Here is a 19,376-nt window from a genome sequence, read left to right as displayed (position 1 = left end):
CGAACGCGGATTTGAACCGTCGTCCTCCCGAATGCGAGTCCAGTGTGCTAACCACTGCGCCACCTCGCTCGGTGCTGCCCGAATGCGCATCTCTTCTTTGCAGTTGTTACTTGAAGCTGTCATCCTAATTACTGCGTTGATGTCGCTTATACAACAGGTATAAAATCTGGCCTCCGAACTTTTTGGACGGACAGTGTAGTTTTCTGAAATCGGACAAATCATTTTGAAGCACCCCGCATTATGCAGACAGCAGGGCACCACGACCACGACGGTTGCCTAACGCGCTAGGGATGGAACTGGTAGGACCATCAAACATAGAGTTGTTTCCATGTGTTTCTTCAGATTGCCACTCAGTTCGTGCGGTAAAAATTGGGGAAAAATCGTCTGCATATTTAAATCTTCATGTATGATATCAACTATTTCCTAGACTTTTTTTTTAAAGACATGTTGTTCGTCGTTGACCGTAGACAACCAACGGTGAGCACGTAATCCAAAACATTCTACTTGACTGTAAACCTCCACTATGATGAGTTATTTCCTAGTTATTTATAATTCCTCTGAGATCAGCACCGAAGATAGTCACCGACGTATTGGCAGAAACTGTCGCTCTCGTTCAGTGTTGTCAGAGCATACGTGGCGCCCTAGGCGGTTTCTGCACGTGTGCTGCTTGACCGCTGACGACAGGCAGGTGTCGCCGGGTTGGCAGGCTGGGCCAGGCCAGCAACCTCTTATCTGGGTACGGGCGGCGATGCCGCATGCGAATGCGGCGCCACCGATAGCCGGCCCGGCACGCTTGTTCCGCCGCGATAGCTCTCGCCTGCATGCCCCGCACCACACCACGCAGTTTGGCTGCAACCGAGCGGCTCCACTCACTCGCAGCAGCATAGACTAGCCCCGAGAGTAGCGCACCACACACACGAGAGAGAGAGAGAGAGAGAGAGAGAGAGAGAGAGAGAGAGAGAGAGAGAGAGAGAGAGAGGGGAGAGAGAAGAGAGGGGAGAGAGAAGAGAGGGGAGAGAGAAGAGAGGGGAGAGAGAAGAGAGGGGAGAGAGAGCAGATTCCTCACACGTAGACAAAGAAATTATGTTATATGAACATGGGTCTGGGATAGCTTTGTTTCCATGTTATAACTCATTGATCATTGGAAACAGACAAGAACAGAACGTTAGTATCATGCGGAACATGCACTCTTGGTGACGTATGGTTACATTGGGCACAGCCATTGTTTTGTTTTACTTGTCTCTATTGCCATCCGACGTACGTCATTGCTTGTTTACGTGTAACAACAACTGTTCCAGCGATCAGTAAGCACACAGGCTACTAAGGATGGTTAATCGCAGACTTGGCTCGTGTAATGGCAGCGTACGCAGATGCTGGGATGGCAGATGCCCATTTGATGTATGAATTAGCTCACGGCAATGACTCTCGCGCTCAACGTTTGTACTGGGGGAGACTTCCAGGACCGACAGAACAGTGTTTGGAGCCATTGATTGGGTGTTCATTTTAACTGAGGACACTGAAATATCTCAAAGGCCTACACATCGGATAACAAAAACTTATATTCCAGTTTTTTGTCTTTAGGGAGGGGAATGGGGGCACAACCATTGACATCACACTCGACCCTCCCCAACCCAACTCATGTGTGGATGGCGGGGACAACTTTGAAATCTTTAGTGGGATGCCCCCTTTTTTATTTCCGATTACGATTGTACGGCAAAATCTACATATGTTCTGTCTGAAGCATGATGGCGCTATAATCGGAGGAATAGAAATGGGTACACAATCGAAATTTATGACCAGCTACTCAATGGCCCTTGAATATCAAATGACACGTGGAACCCCACCTACACGCTGCGAGGATAGGACAGACCAGTATTTCATAACTTCTAATTAGAAACGCCAATCGCAACGTTGTATTCCTCCGACGTATCGAACAATGGACTACTCGACACCCCACTAGCGCTGTGGCTCGAGGTGAACGACACTCTACTTTTCCAATTAGAGTAAGTGTTCAAACGTAGTACCGCCAACTTCGATACATGTTTTTCAAATGACTGTACACAGGACAGAAGCATAGCTGCGAGAATACCAGCTCAGGCGTTTCTGATGCAGTCAAATGGCTCTGGGCACTATGGGACTTAACATCTGAGGTCATCAGTCCCCTAGAACTTAGAACTACTTAAACCTAACTAACCTAAGGACATCACACACATCCATGCCCGAGGCAGGATTCGAACCTGCGACCGTAGCAGTCGCGCGGTTCCAGACTGAGCGCCTAGAACCGCATGGCCACCGCGGCCGGCTCTGATGCAGTCGACTATGTCTTCACGGCGTGTTGTCAATTTCTGGTACATCTTATCTTTTAAATACCTCCGCAGAAAGAAATCCGGCGACTTCAAATCCGGCGACCCAGCGGGCCAATTAATAGGGACACCTGCTGCTCCATCGATAAGTGTAAACACGGTCTAATACCTCCCGTGCTTCAGCTATGTAATGCGCTAGGGAGCGGTCATGCTGAAACCACATACGGTGTCGAACGTCTAGGGCAACATCCTGCAGTAATACCGGTAGTTCCTGTTCCAAAAAGTTTGGTATTTGCGACAATTCAACCTACCGTCGATAAAATACTGGCCATACGATAACCTACCAAGGACGTTGATGGTCATCTTGCCGTAACAAGTGGGGATTGTCTACACTCCAATAACGCATGTAATACCGGATAACAGTGGGGATCTTTTGCATTTGTTGGTGTGCGCATTCAGGAAACACCACCCGGTTATGTAAATCGGCGCCATGAAGTTCTTGACGTAGTGGCACGTGATATGGATCATACTCCCGACGATGCAGTATTGTGACAATACTACCTATGGACATTACCTTCCCGAAATCGCGGTGTAATTGCCGGGCACTTGTAAGTGGGTTGCGGTGCACTGCCGATAGTGCAGCTGTTTCATTAGCTTCTGTAACAGATTTGTATAGTTTCCCTTGGTGGGCGGTGAATGGCTGCTACCATTCTTTAACTTCTGAAGGGACTTTATATTTCGAGGGGTCTGAATGTGTCTCCCAGTAGGGCTCTTACTTTTTCCCCTTGTATTACGGAACTGAGGGCGGACGGAGTGTGAGTTACTATTCTTTTCATTGCGTGTGTTAATTTGTGAATCATCATGTTGAACTATGAATTAGTTTGAGCTGGTGAATCTTTCATGTATTGTGATCAGGAAATGCACTTAGTTTCCGAGTATCTTTGATTACAATTTAGTTTTTGGATTTTACTGCCATTCTCGAGACGCTCTGAACAAAACATAACTGCAAAATGATGCAAATGGCTCTGAGCACTATGGGACTTAACTTCTGAGGTCATCAGTTCCCTAGAACTTAGAACTACTTAAACATAACTAACCTAAGGACATCACACACATCCGCGCCCGAGGCAGGATTCGATCCTGCGACCGTAGCGGTCGCGCGGTCCCAGTCTGTAGCTCCTAGAACCGCTCGGCCACTCCGGCCGGCCCATAACTGCATTTGATGAAGGTATTTTCTATGGAGGAGGAAGTTAGTGTTTAACGTCCCGTCGACAACGAGGTCATTAGAGACGGAGCACAAGCTCGAATTAAGGAAGGATGGGGAAGGAAATCGGCCGTGCCCTTTCAAAGGAACCATCCCGGCATTTGCCTGAAGTGATCTAGGGAAATCACGGAAAACCTAAATCAGGATGGCCGGACGCGGGATTGAACCGTCGTCCAGTGTGCTAACCACTGCGCCACCTCGCTCGGTGTATTTTCTATGAGTATTTTCGCTGAATATTGTGGGACCACTTCCAGTTTATTTGAGATATTCTTTCTTGCATAAATATTATTTAACATAATACTCTGTCGTCTACATCAATTATATATACAACCATTTTTATTAAGTTATTCATTTTACTTTTATTTTGTATTTCTGTGTATTTTATTATGTAGCACTTCTAACCAATGGGTAGACTATTTGATTGCAGGATCACAGCAATGAGTTGTTATTTGCAGCGAATTACCTGTGGGTCATTAAAGCAGATTTGCGCAGTTCGATCCTGCGACTACATCGAGCTATTTCTTTTGAACAGAGCAGTGCATAGCCCAAATACTTGATGTCAGATAACTACAGGTAGGATGCCGCTGGTTTGCTCGTATGGGGTGCTGTTTAGAAGAGGGGCTCAGCGTCAGATAACCGTTTAGTACCGTCACAGTATAGCGGTCCCCATTGGTGTAGTGCAATATTTGGTTTCTCGATATGTATTAACAGCGACTGCGAAACACGAAGGGTAACGAGTACTCCAGCAACGACTGAGCAGCGCTGTTGTATGGCGGTAGCAGCTGGCGTGGGCCGGGGCGCGCTGTCACTGCAGGAGTACTGGTTATTGCTCGTGTTTTACAGTCGTTGTCAATATATATCGAGAAACCAAATATTGCACTATACTAATTTGGGGCCGCCGTATCGAATGGACACGTTAAATTCTAATTTAACAATCGTTTCGTTTGTAATGGATAACAAATCGACGCTTTGCGTCGACATTCGGTATGGCATTGAAGATATGAATAACAATATAGTTTTAAGCTGCCTCCTGCTACACATTTCAATTATGAAAATGCAAAAATCTGCCGAAACATAAAAAAAAAAAAAAAAAATTCTGATGACGATTCTTACAAAGGACTCTACATATACAGTTATACAAATTGAGGAAGAGGGGGTAGAAAGCAAAGGAAACAGCAAAGGAAACAGCAAAGGAAACAGCAAAGGAAACAGCAAAGGAAACAGCAAAGGAAACAGCAAAGGAAACAGCAAAGGAAACAGCAAAGGAAACAGCAAAGGAAACAGCAAAGGAAACAGCAAAGGAAACAGCAAAGGAAACAGCAAAGGAAACAGCAAAGGAAACAGCAAAGGAAACAGCAAAGGAAACAGCAAAGGAAACAGCAAAGGAAACAGCAAAGGAAACAGCAAAGTAAACAGCAAAGTCAACAGCAAAGGAAACAGCAAAGGAAACAGCAAAGGAAACAGCAAAGGAAACAGGAAACGATAAAGGGAAAGGACATGGCAGGAAAGGACATGGCAGGAAAGGACATGGCAGGAAAGGACATGGCAGGAAAGGAAATGGCAGGAAAGGAAATGGCAGGAAAGGAAATGGCAGGAAAGGAAATGGCAGGAAAGGAAATGGCAGGAAAGGAAATGGCAGGAAAGGAAATGGCAGGAAAGGAAATGGCAGGAAAGGAAATGGCAGGAAAGGAAATGGCAGGAAAGGAAATGGCAGGAAAGGAAATGGCAGGAAAGGAAATGGCAGGAAAGGAAATGGCAGGAAAGGAAATGGCAGGAAAGGAAATGGCAGGAAAGGAAATGGCAGGAAAGGAAATGGCAGGAAAGGAAATGGCAGGAAAGGAAATGGCAGGAAAGGAAATGGCAGGAAAGGAAATGGCAGGAAAGGAAATGGCAGGAAAGGAAATGGCAGGAAAGGAAATGGCAGGAAAGGAAATGGCAGGAAAGGAAATGGCAGGAAAGGAAATGGCAGGAAAGGAAATGGCAGGAAAGGAAATGGCAGGAAAGGAAATGGCAGGAAAGGAAATGGCAGGAAAGGAAATGGCAGGAAAGGAAATGGCAGGAAAGGAAATGGCAGGAAAGGAAATGGCAGGAAAGGAAATGGCAGGAAAGGAAATGGCAGGAAAGGAAATGGCAGGAAAGGAAATGGCAGGAAAGGAAATGGCAGGAAAGGAAATGGCAGGAAAGGAAATGGCAGGAAAGGAAATGGCAGGAAAGGAAATGGCAGGAAAGGAAATGGCAGGAAAGGAAATGGCAGGAAAGGAAATGGCAGGAAAGGAAATGGCAGGACAGGAAAGGAAATGGCAGGACAGGAAAGGAAATGGCAGGACAGGAAAGGAAATGGCAGGACAGGAAAGGAAATGGCAGGAAAGGAAATCGCAGGAAAGGAAATGGCAGGAAAGGAAATGGCAGGAAAGGAAAGCAAAGGACAGGAAAGGAAATGGCATGAAAGGAAAGCAAAGGGCAGGAAAGGAAAGGACAGGGATTATTGATATCAGCTGCATCAAGACTCTCTGTGGCATCAGCGGCGACGAGTGAAAACATGTGCTGGACCGGGGTTCGAACCCGGGATCTCCTGCTTAGTAGACAGCTGCGTTAAACACTGCGCCACCAGGACACTTTTAATGGCAGTTGCGCGAACTATCACGGTACACCTGTCGGCCGATCCTCAGTCCCGCCTAGCGCCACCTATCCGTAGTCACTGACCCTGTCCATGTCCATGTCCTCCATGCTCCCTACTTAGAGATTACCACAGGAGGTCGGACGTAATGGTGCATCCTCACTGAATGTGGTGGATTTTTTTTTTTTTTTTTTTTTTTTTTGCTAGTAAGACACTCAGGGTTCGAATTGTGGCCCGGCACACATTTCCTCTCGTCGCAGCTAATGCTGTATACAGTTCTGATGCAGGTGATATCACTAATGCCTTCCCTTTCCTTTCCCCCCTACTCCCTCAGTTTACATAATGTTTCACAGCTGCGGATTCCACGTGGTTTCTGTCCTTTCGGACACGATCAAAACAGGAAATGTAAAAAAAATACCCTAATTCAGCAGCTCAGTCGAAGCCAAGAGTCTACCTTAACAATATTTCTCTTGGAGTTGAGACGCATTCCTACATATACGCACCATTGATGCATTCTTGTGAAGTGTACTGAGGCGTGTAACCTCTGGCGTGCCACAGGGGAGTGTTATGGGACCACTGCTTTTCACAATATATATAAATGACCTAGTGGATAGTGTGGGAAGTTTCATGCGGCTTTTCGCGGATGATGCTGTAGTATACAGAGAAGTTGCAGCATTAGAAAATTGCAGTGAAATGCAGGAAGGTCTGCAGCGGATAGGCACTTGGTGCAGGGAGTGGCAACTGACCCGTAACATAGATAAATGTAATGTATTGCGAATACATGGAAAGAAGGATCCTTTATTGTATGATTATATGATAGCGGAACAAACACTGGTAGCAGTTACTTCTGTAAAATATCTGGGAGTATGCGTGCGGAACGATTTGAAGTGGAATGATCACATAAAATTTATTGTTGGTAAGGCGGGTACCAGGTTGAGATTCATTGGGAGAGTCCTTAGAAAATGTATTCCATCAACAAAGGAGGTGGCTTACAAAACACTCGTTCGACCTATACTTGAGTATTGCTCATCAGTGTGGGATCCGTACCAGATCGGGTTGACGGAGGAGATAGAGAAGATCCAAAGAAGAGCGGCGCGTTTCGTCACAGGGTTATTTGGTAACTGTGATAGCGTTACGGAGATGTTTAGCAAACTCAAGTGGCAGACTCTGCAAGAGAGGCGCTCTGCATCGCGGTGTAGCTTGCTCGCCAGGTTTCGAGAGGGTGCGTTTCTGGATGAGGTATCGAATATATTGCTTCCCCCTTTCCCCCTACTTATACCTCCCGAGGAGATCACGAATGTAAAATTAGAGAGATTCGAGCGCCCACGGAGGCTTTCAGACAGTCGTTCTTCCCGCGAACCATACGCGACTGGAACAGAAAAGGAATGTAATGACAGTGGCACGTAAAGTGCCCTCCGCCACACACCGTTGGGTGGCTTACGGAGTATAAATGTAGATGTAGATGTAGAGTCTTATGAAGATAAATGAGATGGAAATTCATTTCTTTTGATAAAAAATTTCGTCATCTGTGCCTACTTCTTCCTACATTGAATGTAAGCAAAATCTAAGCACTCGAATAAAGTTCCGAACTTTAGCGAATGTATGACATTACCTGCTACAACACACCGCGACGCACACATCTGTTGTATCCTTCTCATTTATCAGAAAGACAGTTTGTGTACTCATTACAGCGTGTGGAATTTTTAACTCTACACAAAAGCCTGAAATGTTAATAAACTCCATGCTGTTATAGTATAAGATGAGAATGAGGCACAATACTGTTACACATTTACTCCCCTGATGCCACAGCTAATATTTTGACTGTCACTTCATGCTAGGAAGCAAGGAATGTCGTTTTCAAGCAACATTTCCTAAAACTTCCTGCATCTACGCCAAATAGCAGCTGACAGTGGAGGTATAAGGAAACTTAGTATTCATATAAATCCAGAGATTTAGTCAATGACTATCTGGTACTTTGGGATAGGGAAGCACGTAATACATCACGTCAGAGTAATTGAGTTCGTACAGAATGACACAGCTCGTTATCCGGCCTACTCACCGCAGACTGGCATAGATACAAACTTCTACGAAGCTATGTTGAGCTGTCTCCAACAGAAGAAATAAAATCCGCTGCCAATGTCCGAAATAAATGTACTAACAGAGACCCTTCAACAAACTGAAAATTTCGCAAATTTAAAAGTACAGTCATTTATCGTAATTCATCACACTGCCTGCAGACACTTTAGGCTGAATAGCCTCATTAGTGTTTTTTTCAGGTCTGCTAAGAAGCCACTTTCTTGCCAGAACTAGTTTTACGGCAATATTTGAATTTTCTTATCTTTTGAGCGCATTTTAAGTGTAACGTAGCATTTTGCAACGCATCTTCCTGTGCAGGACAAAAAAGGAAAGAGACCACGCTAGTTACGTATGTGCTCATTAAACCAATTACAGAAACCGGAATTTTGAAGGTTGTAATGACTTCTACAACAAGAGACGATTTCGTCCTATATACAGGATGTTACATAACGATACCGACAAACTTCGAGGGGCTATAAAGGGTGTCTTGAACAAATTGAGGACAGGAACCCGTGTCCAGGAACGTCATCCAACGATGATACAGGACACTGAAGTTACAGGCGCCGTGTCTCCTGCCGCCAGGCCACCCCTTCGGCAGTAAACGTGACTTTTATACGCTGACGGACCGTAGGCGGTACATCTCGCAATGTTGTCAGTTATCCTGTGATCGCGACTGAATACCACTATCGCCAGTGGAGATGATGCATAGACAGGCCTTGTTTCCTATGGATGGGATGCTTTATTGCCTCGATGGATGACAGTTTCGGGCACGGGTCTCCATCCGTAGCTTATTTTTCTCATGTATACCGAAAAACATACTTTTAGATGGTTTCAAGAAAAAAATAAACCTCTGTTCAAAACTGTCTTCTACTGAGGCAACAGAGAATCGCATTCATAGGAGACAAGGTCTTTCTAGGCAGCAACTACCTCCATCTTTTCCCTGGCGATCGTAGCAAAGTAGCGTTTGCTGCCTATCGGCAGGTGCCGGCGTCTGTAACTTCGACGCTCTATATCGTCGTTGAATGTTGTTTTTGGACACGGATTCCTATCATCAATTTGCTCAATACACCCTTAACAACCTCTCTAAGTTTGTCAGTATTTTTTCGTGTATACTGGTGCCCCTCCTAAGAACGACAGAGTGATTTACTTTGGTGCTTCGGCAGATTCTTGCCGTTTTGTTCTCGCAGTGTGTAGCTGATTTCAGCAGAGACGAACACAACTCATCACGCCCAATGTCGACAGAAAGCGTCGGTTTATTTCCAGTTGCAAACAAAACGGTTTCTAAAGCGGAATTTTATATACCCCTTCGACAGTGTGGTCCTAAATTAGTCTATTGCGAAATTCATTACATTAATGAGTTAAACAACTTGAGAAAGCAATATTATCACAGCATCATTAGATAAGCAATATTTTAAATCTGCCAGACTTCTGCTTGTATACTGGAATGTTACTTCGCCACTTTTCAGTCCCACTTGACACCGGATTAACAAAAAACTGTAACCGGTAGTGGACTCAATAAAGTTGTACAGAGCAACTGCAGCAGCCTTCTCATTAAGTAGGCGATTTCTGTCTACAGAATACATGCATCAATATACGAAGAGTGGTGGTTCCCAGCCATTAAATGCTGTACGAAGATGGAGAGAAGCTGTCACTCTTCAAAAGTCTCATGTTTTCTGCCCGCCTGGTCCCAGGATTATTCCATGTTTCTCCTACATAGCAGCATTGACACCAGTTTCAGGTGAGTCTGTATTCTCTTGCATTTGAGATTTAGTTTGAGACTCAATATTTTCTTCTGCATTACGTTTTATTTACTTTTTGGTGTTGGGATTACCAGCTATTACATACAATTTCTATGTACTACTTTGTTGTTATATATTCATAAAGGAATGGTTCAAGTGCCACACTGTCTTATCTAATTATTCTGCTTTGAACGTTTGGTACACAAATATGTTGTTCAGGCACTTGCGGCCGTTGTTTTTCACGCGCTTCACTTATTGTAAGTCTACTTAGTTAATTTCGTAATCTTGTTTCTTCAGCGGTTTCTCTACGTTTGCTTGCTGAAGGTTTCACTCGATCCTCTTTTCTAACAGTAAGTTTATCTCTTAAGTTTTCTCTCAGTCTCTTCATTCTCTTCCACTGTAAACTACACGTGCTTCTCGGTCCCCATCTGCTCCAATTCTTGGCTTTTCTTTCTATTTCCTTCTTTCCATTTCACCACTGACTGTTTCAGCAGCCTGTTAAATGTTAATATCACTCAATACTCTAAAATACTTTTTATTGAGCCACTCAATCGACCTTACAAATAATGCTGGCGCATGCAGCTCGCCATGGCCTGCCATTTGAAGACGGAACGTATCCCCTGCGCAAGAAAATAATGGAACATTCTCGAGCACTCTCGAAAACTTTAGAACATTCTCAAATCTTTTGGAACATTCTACAACTTTCTCCTGAATTGTCTAATATTCTAGAAGGAACATTCTGGCCAGTCTCTGCCACTTCGGCACTCTATTCCCAGCTGCTTCATCGACTTTCCGTAAGAATCCATTGGTGCGATGCCCTCTGTCTCCGAACCCAGCCCCTGCAGTTCCAAACCGACTCCTTCATAGATGGAGGATGGAGGGCTACTACACCAAATAGCCCGAATTAAGGACCAGGCGAACAATTTGTTGACCTCAAATATTATCTTATAATGACGCCACATCAGAGCATGAAGCAAATATAGGTTGGTATTCAGTGTTATTTAGGCCGACAGAGTGATGAAGTTTAATGAAGTTTTCGGAGTTTATAAGTAACTATTGTGTTCCTACACTATAACTGAGAACTTTAGAATTTTGAGGCTCATTTAAAAAAAATGGTGACAATTAAAAGAGTACAATAAGCAAGTACGATATAATCACATTGAAAACATAATAAAGAAATGCAAAACTTCGTTGTTGTGGACAAATGAAAGCAAAGAAGGAACACCCTGCAGAAAGGACATTAGTTTTCATTCACTCGAATCAAATCTTCATGGGTGTAAATACAGATCGCTCCAAGGAATTGAATTTGTAAGCGTGGCTCTTTAGCACGGAATGGTGTTTAAGAAAAGTGAACAGTAATGAAACAGGAGATTTCTAAAATTCTACAAAGTAGAATTACTGGAGGATTTGTATCTAGGAGATATGTAACATGTCGAACTAAGGACTCCCAAAAAATCAATGTTCCCTAGCAAAAAAAGGTTTCTTTAACAAAAACTTGCTCTCGGTTATTGGGTCATAATAACGATTCTGAGTATCTTAAATTGTACTGGACCGTAGAGATGCGAAACAAGAATACTAGGATAAATTAAGATGAACAGAAAAAAAGCAATATTTCACTGCAGGACGATATTACTTACTTAGTGAGTACGTGAAGTATGAAATGGAGCTAGAATTTTATGGACGAAGCTTGTAGTGGAGGGGAGAGTTTGATAGGACACACTCACGGCTACAAACTTTGCCAATGAAATGAGTGGTAGTAGGTAAAACTGCAGGGAAAGTGAAACATGGATTAACTGCAAAGACGGAGAGTACACTATGTCCTCTTTTGTGCAGATGAAGAGATTGGCAGCCAGCAGAAGGAACAAAATGCTTCCAATTTCGGAAATTTTCGTACTGTGTCACCAATGTCGATGTACTGTGATAACTACCCTTTATTTTATTTTGGCAGTGGGAGTCAGTAAGGTGGATGAAATGGCAAGTGACAAACCCCACCAACTGTCTCAAGAACAAAACTTTTACTAACCGAAAATGCGTACTTTGAAAGCACAACTTCATCGTCAACGCTTCAGCTTATTACCCTGAGAACTTCAAAGAGACAGAAATGCCTGTGCGACTAAATACAAAACTGTTGATTGTAAGCGACAAACTTGAGAGAGCTACCGTATAGTGATATGTATTAGGCAGCAAGACATTTATACACACACATTTCAATCGCTATTGCTGGATAATGAAAAGGTGCCTAGATGTATCAAGGTGAAACTACAAACATGATTTACCCTGGATATAACATCGGCAGATAATGAAAACATATTTATGACAAACAATGGAATTTGATAATACGTTTGTTTGCATTGCAACTTTCCGCAGCAGCTGTTAGAATCCGTTACTACTGGTTATCTGTCTTGAGCTGACTGCAGTTAAATTAAAAATAATTACACCAGACGCGTTTCGCTTTTATTTATAAAGCAGCTTCCGTGGTCATTCCGCAAATTGGATACATGCGTTTGTACATTTTTTGTTGTTTTTGAAAGGCATGTATCAAAGTGCAGAATAACCACGGAAAAAGCTTTGTAAATAAAAGCGAAACACCTCTGGTGTAATTCTTTTTAATTAAACTGCAGTTAGCTCAAGACGGATAATCAACAGTAGCAGATGGAATTTGAATTTATCATTTAACATGCAAATTTTACTAATATATATATATTAAAGATACTGCAGCTTAGAATACAACTGTGTGGACATGCGTAAGTTAGTCTGACAGGGAACCTCTACTATGACGCATATGGATGCGGATGAATGTGTACGTGTCCTCGTTTCAGTACAGGAAAAACAAGAAACACTTCAGACCATGCACGAGCAAACACGAAAAACAGTACGAGTAAATTCTGAATTTTTCGGCCGATAGATACGAACAGGCGGGAGTGCTGAGTGCGCACGTTTCGAACCGGTCTGTTATCATCAGGTGCCCCATTTAGAAACCAGTAATTATGCGCGGCCCCCGGGCGCCTGCAGCGCAATTTGAGCAGACAAACGCGTTGCCGCAACCTGCGATAGCTAAACTTGTGCCAAGTGTCTTCCTACGCTAGACGTCGAGGATTTAGTAAGAGACAGGACTATATATTTTTAAGCGGGCAACAAATCCCACTGTTACGTGAGAGGAGAGAGCAGATAGGTGGAAGAGCGCACTGGATGTCTCTACGAAAGGGATGACTTGTCTGATGACGTGATAAGAGGTCCAGATCAGAATCAGAATTTAAAAGAGCTTTGGAAGACTTAAGGTTGATTAAGGCAGAAGGGATAGATACCTTTTAATCAGAATTTGCAAAAACATTGGGGGGGTGGCAAGAAAACGACTATTCACATTGGTGTGTAGAATGTATGAGTCTAGTGATATACAATCTGACTTTTGGAAAAACATCACCACACAATTCCGAAGCTTGCGAGAGCTGACCAAGTGTGAAAATTACTACACAATTAGCTTAACAACACACGCATACAAGCTGCTGACAAGAACAATACACAGAATAATGGTAGGAAAAAAACTGAGGATGTGTCAGTTGATCAGTTTAGCTTTAGGGAAAGTAAAGGCACCAGAGGGCAGTTCTCGCCTTGCGGTGATAATGGAAGTAAGACTGCAGAAAAATCAAGACACGTTCATGAGATTGTCGATATGGAAAAAGCATTCGACTGTGTCAAATGGTGCAAAATGTTCGAAATTCTGAGAAAAATAGGGATAAGCTGTAAGGAAAGACGCGTGTATACAATATGTAACAGAGCCGAGAGTGAACAATAAGAGTTGACGAAGAACGCAGTGTTCGTATTAAAAAGTAAGACAGGCATGTAGTCTTTCGCGTCCTACTGTTCAACCTATGCATCCAAGATACAATGACAAATGAAAGAAGGGTTCAGCAGTGGAATTAAAATTCCACGTGAAAGGCTATCAATGAAAAGTTTCGCTGATGGCATTGCTGTCGTCAGTGAAAGCGAAGAAGAATTGCAAGACCTGCTGAATGGAACGGACTGTCAAATGAGCACAGAGTAAATCCAAGAAAGACAAAAGTAATGCGAAAAAGCAGAAATGAGAACAGCGAGAAACTTAAATTCAGGATTGGTGATCACGAAGTGGATGAAGTTAAGGAATTCTGCTACCTGTACAGCAGAATAACCCATGAAGGACGGAGCAAGGAGGACATAAAAAGAAGGCTAACACTGGCAAAAAGGGTGTTCCTGGCCAGGAGAAGTTTACTAATTTCAACCGCAGGCCTAATTTGAGGAAGATATTACTCAGAATGTATGTTTGGAGTACAGTACTGTATGGCAGTGAAACGTCTGGAGTACAGCATTGTATGGTAGTGAAACATGGACTATGGGAAAACGGGAACAGAAGAGAATCGAAGCATTTGAGATACTGTACCACGGAAGAATGTTGAAAATTAGGTGGACTGATAAGGTACGGAATGAGGAGGTTCTGCGAAGAATCGGAGAGGAAAGGAATATATGGAAAACACTGACAAGAATAAGGACAGGATGACAGGATATCTGTTAAGACATCAGCGAATAACGTGCATGGTAATAGAGGGAGCTGTACAGGGTAAAAAACGTAGAGGTAGACAAAGATTCAATACACCCAATAAATAACTGAAGACGTAGGTCACAAGTGCTACTCTGAGATGAAGAGATTGGCACAGGAGAGGAATTCGTGGCGGACCGCTTCAGACCACTACGAAGACTGAGGACTCAAAAAAACAGATAGTACCACGGAAACACATGCGCCAGTACGGTCCCACATAATGTGTCGACAAAAGATTTAAGATAATTTCTATATATGTTTATTTTGCGAGCTACTCTGACTACTGCCGTTCCATGCAAACGGAGCATCAGTTGCACGGTTTTTTCGGGAAGTATTCGCAGTGGTTGTCATGTGTGATTCACATCGTATACTTTGTGCTGTCATGCCGTTGCCGACTGTATGTTCATCACATGGCTCATAGTAACTCTACTATGAGGATCTACAATATGATTACCCGATTCTTTTAGTCTTACACCGATTACAGTTCATATAACAGTCACTCTTATTACGTTATGCGAATTAGCACTCACAGATACAATCGAATTTTAATATCGCGGTCAACTAAAATTGCTACATACTCCACCAATACCTATATCAAAGTCTAGAAAGTGCTTCTTACAGTCAACATCTGCCCTAAATACGTTATCCAAGCAAGCCAGAGAAAGCTGTTGGCAGCCAAAATATGTTACCTCCAAGAAGGGTCAAAACCCGCACCAAGCTTACCAGTCGGACACAATTACGGCTTAGTCACATGGAATTCACTGAAGAGGTTACGAACGGGTGCTGGAAAATCTAAGGACAAACCAATGAAATATGGATAGTGACAAGGGCCAACACTGAATGAATGTGAAAAATACAGACAACGAAATATCTGTATGAGTGTTTCTGTTGCCTTGATTCATGCAACGAAGAGGAGTTGTTCAAGGCACAAGAAAATCCTGTGACAGTTGCTCGTTTCTGCGCAAAGACTGGTTTTATCTCATTATATATATATATATATATATATATATATATATATATATATATATATATATATATATATATATATATATATATATTCATTCTTACTTTAAACTGTAAGTTTATAGAATCCTATTATGACTGGAGTAAATAAATATATCAAAGTCTCCAATAGATGGCATCCGCAGAACATGACTTAATACCAAACGAAAGAACGGCTGGCATGCAATTCGGTATCTGCCCTCGGAACTCTCAGTCTGTGTGGAAATTTGGCCACGTTTTTGGTCATTACCATGAACTATTCGTTTACTGTTGTGGTAATGCATGCGGTAAAGAAGCCAATGTTATCGTAAATCACAAATTTGATTTTTATTCTTAACCATTAACATGATAGCATCTCACTAAGTTTTGAATTTTTCGAAGAGCTCCCTTTCTTGCTCGGTTCACAAGATAGCGGTACAGCCTTTCGGGCGAAAAGTGGTGAATTCAACTTTTCTAATTACTGCTTCGAGAATACAGGTTTAGTTCTCCTAATCTACTATCCCGTCTGTCGATTAGACGTTGAGCCTTAATTTAACTTACTTCCACGTTGCTACTTCCTTGAACAGTGCAGCGAAGTAGGAGTTATAAGTACTCTTAACTCCATCATCCACCATATTTGTCTGCTAGACCTCTCTGCTGGGTAGGGCGATTAGTGACACAGGGAATACTCACACACATCCAAGTATCTGAAGTGGGTCTGGGTCAAAATGGTGACTTCTACGTATGTAAAACAATATCTGTCGCCGCATACTATTGTCAGGAACGAAAAATCCATAAAAAATGATGAAAAGTGTAACAGGCCCATTAAACGGTTTAGGTTCGTGAAATCTTGATATTTTCCTTATCAGCAGGGCGCGCTGTTAAGTGCTTGAAAATAATCCTTCATTTTCTAGAATCATTGGTCTTCCAACAGGTTTCATGGCATGAAGTTCTCCTGTGTCAACATCATCTCCAAGTAAGACATACCCAAGGCCCTCAATAATTTGTTGAGAACATTCTAATCACTATCCTCTTCGCCCCAGCAACCTCCCCTCCCCCAAGTTTTTGCCGTGTAAGGCTTCCAGTCGTACCGTGAAAAGTTATTGCCTTATCTCTCAACACATTTTCTATCATGACCGTTTTTCTTCCAGGCAGTGTTTCCTACGCACCTTGGCGATTCTGATCGTTGCCCTCATTTTTATCCATACGCTTTATTTTCAGCATTCTTCTGAAAATATCACATTCTAGGGGCTTCGATTGTCATCTTCTCCGATTTTCCCACTGTACATTATTCCTCTACATACAATTACGTGGTCTAGGAGTACATTCCCAACAGTTTCTGCCTCAAATTAAGACCTGTGTCTGACACTTTTATATTTACTTTGCCCACAATGGGCTCTTTGCTCCTACAACCCTGTTTATTCCATCATACTTACATCGCACTTACATCACTGAGAGACGTCTGCAGACAAAGTAACCTCTGGCGTGCCACAGGGGAGTGTTATGGGACCATTGCTTTTCACAAAAAAATGGTTCAAATGGCTCTGAGTACTATGGGACTCAACATCTTAGGTCATAAGTCCCCTAGAACTCATAACTACTTAACCTAACTAACCTAAGGACATCACACACACCCATGCCCGAGGCAGGATTCGAACCTGCGACCGTAGCAGTCCCGCGGTTCCGGACTGCAGCGCCAGAACCGCACGGCCAACGCGGCCGGTTGCTTTTCACAACATATATAAATGACCTAGTAGATAGTGTGAGAAGTTCCATGCGGCCTTTCGCGGATGATGCTGTAGTATACAGAGAAATTGCAGCGAAATGCAGGAAGGTCTGCAGCGGATAGGCAGTTGGCGCAGGAAGCGGCAACTGACCCTTAAAATAGACAAATGTAATGTATTGCGAATACATAGAAAGAAGGATCCTTTATTGTATGATTATATGATATCGGAACAAACACTGGTAGCAGTTACTTCTGTAAAATATCTGGGAGTATGCGTACGGAACGATTTGAAGTGGAATGATCGTATAAATTTAATTGTTGGTAAAGCGGCTGCCAGGTTGAGATTCATTGGGGGAGTCCTTAGAAAATGTAGTCCATCAACAAAGGAGGTGGCTTACAAAACACTCGTTCGACCTATACTTGAGTATTGTTCATCAGTGTGGGATCCGTACCAGGTCAGGTTGACGGAGGAGATAGAGAAGATCCAAAGAAGAGCGGCGCGTTTCGTCACAGGGTTATTTGGTAACTGTGATAGCGTTACGGAGATGTTTAGCAAACTCAAGTGGCAGACTCTGCAAGAGAGGCGCTCTGCATCGCGGTGTAGCTTGCTCGCCAGGTTTCGAGAGGGTGCGTTTCTGGATGAGGTATCGAATATATTGCTTCCCTCTACTTATACCTCCCGAGGAGATGTAAAATTAGAGAGATTCGAGCGCGAACAGAGGCTTTCCGGCAGTCGATCTTCCCGCGAACCATACGCGACTGGAACAGAAAAGGGAGGTAATGACAGTGGCACGTGAAGTGCCCGCCGTCACACACCGTTGGGCGACTTGCGGAGTATAAACGTAGATGTAGATACTTGCTTCGGCGTAACGTATTATTTTGCTTTCGATGTAATAGAATTCCTTCATTTCGTCTGTTACATGACACCCAATTTCGATGTCACATTTGTCGCTGTTCTCATTACTGCTAGTTCCGTCTTTCTCTGGTGTACTCTCGATCTATATTCGGTACTCGTAAGACTGGTAATTTCATTCAAAAAGTCCTATTTTTTCCTTATTTTCACTGAGGATAACGATGTCTTCGTTAGTCCTATAGTTGATATCTTTTCGTCATGAATATTAATCCCACTTCTAAACCCATCTTATTTCAGTCATTGCCTCTTCAGCGTACAGGTTGAGTGGCAGGGGAGAAAGGCTGCATTCCTGCCTCCCACGATTGTTGTTCCAGCGCTTATGTCTTGGCCCGTTCTCCTTGTCCCCTTTTTGTTCCTTATATGTACAACATATAAAGAACAGCACATCACAGAGCACTGTTAGTGGTGTATGTATCAACCGCGTATGCGGCACGGAAATGAAACTGTTTTGGGACCAACAGAAACCTGTAATGAATGGAAAACACTACCAAATCAGTATTTTTATTTATGATGAACGCTTTCGATCTTACTAGCATTTTATCTTCAGATGTAACTTGGGAAAATAAGAATGAGGCACGACAATATAAGCATTATATAAATGTAACGTTATAAATAATGCACTTTACACTGTACGATATACTGGTCTCTGCTGCGAGGATGTTGACTTGTGCACATGACACGTGATAGACTATGTAATCGTGCATCCTCTGTACATTCCTACGTAGTTTCATGTTATATACTTACTACTAATGACAACCTGCACGTTGGAACACTAGGTATGAATACGTTCATGAGGTTTTAATGTTATTTGCAGTACCATTCGATCATTTTTACGATCATTTTTAGAGTGACTTAAACAACATCTGCAAGTCGTATACAAACTGGTGGTCGTTAATTAAAGAATAGTGATCCGTACAATGATTTTTATTCATGATTCCAAAGGATATCACAGTTTCCTGAGATATACAACCAGTTGTGACAGAGAAATGTCGCAGTTACGGTGGTCAAAAATGGGGGATGTGGAGTTGTGTTCATTCCAAAAGAGAAACACTTGTACGTACGTCGACGAACCACCGCCCCTGGTCTCTGCTTGACAAGGCGGAACCTCCGGTTGCCAGAGATGTCACAGCGGCAGGATGCGCCCTCCATCACTGGCAGGCCGGTGCAAACGCGACCTCCCCCAGGGG

General features: G+C 43.1%; 1 protein-coding gene and 1 long non-coding RNA gene across 2 annotated transcripts in view; one reads left to right on the top strand and one right to left on the bottom strand.

Annotated features, from left to right (window-relative positions):
* Positions 1–19,376, bottom strand: part of LOC126161985 (transcription factor GATA-6-like) — a 524,655-nt gene that overhangs the window by 302,330 nt on the left and 202,949 nt on the right. The window lies entirely within an intron of this gene.
* LOC126161988 (uncharacterized) overlaps positions 1–19,376 on the top strand; it is a 213,403-nt gene that overhangs the window by 26,330 nt on the left and 167,697 nt on the right. The window contains exon 2 of the long non-coding RNA XR_007534984.1: positions 9,837–9,998. This is a non-coding gene — a long non-coding RNA (uncharacterized LOC126161988). The remainder of the gene's footprint in view (positions 1–9,836; positions 9,999–19,376) is intronic.

Source organism: Schistocerca cancellata, chromosome 2 (assembly GCF_023864275.1).
Source record: "Schistocerca cancellata isolate TAMUIC-IGC-003103 chromosome 2, iqSchCanc2.1, whole genome shotgun sequence".
NCBI lineage: Eukaryota > Metazoa > Arthropoda > Insecta > Orthoptera > Acrididae > Schistocerca > Schistocerca cancellata.
The sequence above is the reverse complement of the archived record's forward strand: the minus strand, read 5'-3'. Positions and strand labels throughout refer to the sequence as shown.